The following is a 5,426-nucleotide window of genomic DNA, read 5'->3' as shown; positions in this document are numbered from 1 at the left end:
TTTTAAATTTAAAAAAATAATAAAAATACAAAAGCGCCCTGAATATCCTACATGCCTGGGCTTTTGCCCTAAAACAATACGCTCAACAACACTAGCACCCTATTCAAACACCTCAGGGTATTTGGAGCTCATTTCACCTCTGGACGAGCCCCATGACTCACTCCAAAAACACCTTTTAAAACAATGAAGATGACTCTATATAAGTCTGTAGTTTTGGCAAGAAGTAGAGATGAAAAGAAACGGACTTTATATGTGAGAACATATATGGGGACATTTAATCCCCCAACAAACAAACTAATTTTCATTGCGGTTGTTTTTTCTTGTAGAGTATCATTTGCCTATAAACTTAATTAAATCCTATATATGGTGACAATTCAAAAAATAAACACTCCAATGTACTAAAAATTGAGATGAAAATTGTTGATTACCTACAATTCCAAATCCCATTCCAATTCCGTGATCATCAAAAACACTAATATCGACACTAGTAAAATGTGCTTATACTAAAAATGTATAATTGTAACTTCTACTTTGCATTGGATTGTGCTAAAAAACATGAATAAAAAGAAAAGAAAAATAGAATAGTCGAACTATCTCTATCAATGAAATTTTAATTGTTAGAATGTATAGTCAGAAAAAAAAAACCTTACATGGTGGATCACGTACATTACATTTTTTACAAAATCGCAATAAAAAAGAATACAAAGAATTCAAGTTACATGTACGATTATTTTTCTAGCTTAACTATATTGCTTTGTTTATAAAAAGAAAAAAAACTGTTGTGATCTATATGTAATAAATATGAATATTTAGTAGTTTTGGTAAAAGATGATAGTATCAATATTTGATGGTTAGAGTTGAAACTATAAATCAAAAAATATTTGGTTCATAGCTCCAAACTCAATTGTAAGAGATAAGTTAACTACATTGGAATCCTTTTTGTCTCTTTCTATTTAATAAAATTTTTAAAATTAACTGTCTAAAGAAAATAATTAACCAAAAAAACTATACTATGGCATTCATGATGAAAAAAATTCCACAGAAATATTTTCAATATCCAAAGAATAATATCTTTTACGATATTGTAATCACATACAAAGCACATGATTTATTACTAATAAATATCAAAAGTTGAAATCGAACTCAATAAGTGATAGGGCGTATTTGTATTACGTTTATATGTATAAGTTGCTAGTTAACTATATTATTTGAAGTCTATTTTGAATAGAAGCTACTTGGTTTTGCACTTGTATTGTTCTAATAGGTGAAAAAATCAATTGAAGAGAAAATGGACCAAAAACAGGGGGCGGAGAAGCAATGGAAGAACAAAGCATGAAGAGAAAGAGGTTTGATCGGATTGACAAGTCTCAGTATTTTGGCGGTAACTTGAGCTACACAAATCAGATTGAGATGATTCTTAATTCAGTTTGAAGCTTAGAGAATGCTCTAAGACATCAAAGTTTGGTTCTCACGTTTTCATAGTCATGCATATCTCAGTATCCAGACCTCTAAATGACATGATTCTTGAGGCGTTGGAAAGCTTATTCAAAGGGATACAACTTTCATGTTTTGAGTAGGAACTGATTCGGCCTCTTTTATGGAGATTTTTGGCCTCAAAATGGATCTGTGTGCGGATCTGAAGCGATCTGTCTGTGGATCTTCAATAGCTTATGCCGATGTTCACACCGGAGTTTTTCTGGTCAAGTCATTTGATGGAACACTGGAGCCTGAGTTTAGGCCAGTGTTTGCACCGGTGTTCATCTGGAAAATGCATGAAATTGTTGTTTTTTAGCTCCAATAAGCCCAATCCTACCCCGTTTCAGATACTACTTAAGAAACTATAAATAGGGGCTATTTAGGACGTTTTTCAGGGGTGTAAAACATTAGTCTAGGTTAGTTTTAACATATTTTCATAGTTTATTCTTGAGAGATCAAGATCAAATGGAGGCAAATAAAGGAGCGCACAATGAGAAGATTGGAGCAAGCAACTAAGAAGTTTTCTTACTCTTTTTCTTATCTTTGCAGCAACCCTTTGAATTCTTGGTTTTAATTTCCAAATCATGTTGAACTAAATTGTTTCTAGGGTTAGGGTCTTTATGAAGGAATTTGATTAATTTTTTTAGTTTAATTTCTTGCTTTTTTGCTATGATTTATCTATCTTGATTTTAATTACATGTTTATGCTTGGCAACCATAGACATGCTCTTAGGGTTTATATTGAATTGAGAAAGGAGATGTAGCCATGCACTAAATAGATAAACATACTTAATCTAATCACGAGAGTAGGTTAGAATCTGTATGACATGCTTGTGTCACCAAGGTTTTTAAAGGATTTAATTGAATACTTGGGATCTCGAGAGAGACGTAGGATTTAATTAGGCACACTTTAGATGTATCAAGAGATAATCTAAAATACAATTGTGTGATGCATTCATGATTTGTTAAGAAATTAACTAGATAATTGATTCAAATTCTGGATTAAAACGTGAAACCCTAGACTCGCGTCTGTTGTTTTCTCACAACTACTCTATTTGAACTTAATTATTCTTTTATTGTTTAGTTAGAAAAAAACCACTCCTTGAATTTAAATTTTGTTATTTTAGAATAATTAAAGTAGAAAATTGACTTGTCCATATGGGTTCAACCCTAGAATATTCCAGGTAAATTATTACTACGATCGACCCTGTGCGTTTGCATAAAATCATCGATCAAGTTTTTGGCACCGTTGCCGAGGACGACGATTAATTTGCATACTTTAGTTATTATTTGTACATACTCTTAATCTTTTGTTTGTATTTTCTTCGTTATTTTGTAGGCATCTATCTCCTTGGAGTTCAATAAATCAAGAAATTCAAACAAGTTCGAGTTGGCAATAGATACTAGAAATAATGTAGGATTTCGTTTGAGACACATCCAATGCCCAATAATTACAGGACCTCCTTATTGCATTCGGCTAAGTGAAGAGGCTAGAAATTATGAGTTAAAGACCATTCACTTTACCATGTTTCCATCTTTTCATGGTCTTTCTAATGATATTCCTCTCTCCTTTATTCGTGAATTCTATTAGGTGGTACAAACTTTTCCTTTGCATGGAATTACCGAGGATGATCTTCACATGAGGTGCTTCCCTTATTGCATATTCAACAACCATGAATTCACCAGAGGGGTCTTGGAGAACATGGAAAGATGTTTATAATTTTTCATGACAAAGTACTATTCACCTCAGAAGACACTTGATTTCAGGAATAAGAGTTGCACCTTTGCTTAAATGGAAGGGAAGCCAATTGATGAAGCCTGGGAGCGGTTCAAGCTATTAGTTGCTCAATGTCCTCATCATCAATATCCTTTGGCATTGCAGGTATAATTCTTTTATGACGGCTTGACATTTACGACACAAAATATGGTGGACATTGCAGCTGGAGAATATATTGGAGATAAAACCCCCGAAAAATCGATTGCAATATATGAGTTGCTCTCTAGCAATTCACAACAAAAGACAGTTCGGGGTAGAATAGTATTTGTTCATGAGATGAGTACGTTAGCGGAATTGGGTTCACAAGTTACTGAGTTGAGTCATCAAGTACAAGTGTTATCACATTGTATAACTCAACCACAAGACCCATATTCATATGGAGCTTATGGTGTCCAGGAAGGTCATGACTCTAGCGCATATAGTTTTGGATGGAACAATCACCCTAATCTCTCATGGAAGGCTCCAAGAGTTGGACTTGCTAGACCACTAGAGTTTTTCAATCAGCAATAGGGGCCTCAAGGTCAACCTCTACCTACACAAGAAAGAAATCCCAGTATGGAAGAGATAATGCTGCAGTACATGCAGAAAAAGGATCAATTGGCTCAATTGCAGCAGGTATCTATTCATAACCTTGAGAAGCAAGTAGACCAATTATCTATGGCATTGATTCAAAGGGAGCAGAGGGGATTGCACAATAATATAGAGGTGACTCATATGGAGTCCACTATGGCATTAGCCCTTTCTTCGGAAAAGGTGTTGGTTGATCCTATTGATGAGCCGAAAAATATACTCAAGGAGGAAGGTGTAGTAGATGACAAGAGAGCCGAAACTCAAGAGGAGATACATAGTTCGGGCAAAGAATTTCGAGTTGAAATCAATCCATTAAGGTGCTTGAGGTTAAAGCTTATGTGCCACCCGTTCCCTTTCCTCAATGGTTGAAGAGTCCTTATCAAAGATTTTTAGATAGGTTATAAAAGCTACACGTGGATATTCCAGCTATCGAAACTATTGCAAATATGCCCTCCTATGTAGAATTTTGAAGGAAATTATGCAGAAGATGAAGAAATTGGAGACATTTGCAAGAGTTTCACTTACCGAGGAGTGTAGTGCAGTACTTCAAAATCATCTTCCTGTCAAAATGAAGGATCCAAGGAGTTTCACAGTTCCATGTTATTTTGAGAATATTGTAGTTGAAAGGTGCTTGTGTGACCTTGGTTCCAGTGTTAATATAGCCTTTGTCCTTTTTCAGGGAATTAAAGTTTGCTCAGCTAACACATACAACAGTGACTCTACAACTGGCAGATCGTTCAATTCGATATTCTGTTAGTATTGTAGAGGACATGCTTGTAAAAGTTGGTAAATTTTATTTTTCCTGCAGATTTTCTTGTCTTGGATATGAAGGAAGATATTAGATGCCTGGTAGAAGATTCTTAGCCACGTGAGGGGCTCTTATTGATATTCCTGAAGGGAAACTTACTTTAAGAGTGGGTAAAGATGCGCAAGAGTTTAAAGTTTTTGAAACAATAAAGTGTTCCTCATATGATTAGTCTTGTTGTCATCTTGATGTTATTAATACTATTTCTAATGGACTGTATATTCATGAGTCATTATTTGATCCATTAGAAGATGTCATTGCTTCGGGTGAGGATGAAAATGTGAAGGCCACAAATGTTTTGAGCATGGAACAAAATCTAGTACTTGCACCCCTGCAAGATCTTCGCAAGTATGCTTATTGTGTGGTACGGAAGCGCGATATAGCTGTGGAGGAAGAAACTAAGTTGTTTCCTCAGCCATACCTTGGGAGCCTTCCAAAGTTTAATGTGGAAGCAATGAAACAGGCTGAAACTTTTTATCCTCCTTGAGCTTATCTAGCCTTGTCTGGCTGAAGATATAAAACTTAGTGCTTCTCGATAGGCAACCTGAATTTCTTTTTAATTTCATTTAATATTTTCCTTATTTTTGGGATTAATGGTGGTGTTTATTTCCTTACAATTTTATTGCTTTCTAGTTTGGGTAATTAGGTGATGTGTTTAACCCCTATTTATAGTGTTCACTTGTTCTTTTAGGTTGGTAGGATGGCTTCCTGAGCTTGACTATTGGATGGTAACGGACAACTTCTCTCACCCCACTTGGTTTTTGGCACTCCAATTGTTATCAAGGGAGTTTTACTTTCA

General features: G+C 35.0%; 1 non-coding gene across 1 annotated transcript; it reads right to left on the bottom strand.

The window, feature by feature from the left end:
- Window positions 1-3,234: 3,234 nt before the first annotated feature.
- Window positions 3,235-3,341, bottom strand: LOC113778957. The gene has a single exon (XR_003469419.1). It is a non-coding gene; the product is annotated as a small nucleolar RNA R71 (small nucleolar RNA).
- Window positions 3,342-5,426: the final 2,085 nt, after the last annotated feature.

Source organism: Coffea eugenioides, chromosome 7, assembly GCF_003713205.1.
Source record: "Coffea eugenioides isolate CCC68of chromosome 7, Ceug_1.0, whole genome shotgun sequence".
Lineage (NCBI taxonomy): Eukaryota > Viridiplantae > Streptophyta > Magnoliopsida > Gentianales > Rubiaceae > Coffea > Coffea eugenioides.
Note: the sequence above shows the minus strand (reverse complement) of the source record. Positions and strands in the feature narration are given on the sequence as shown.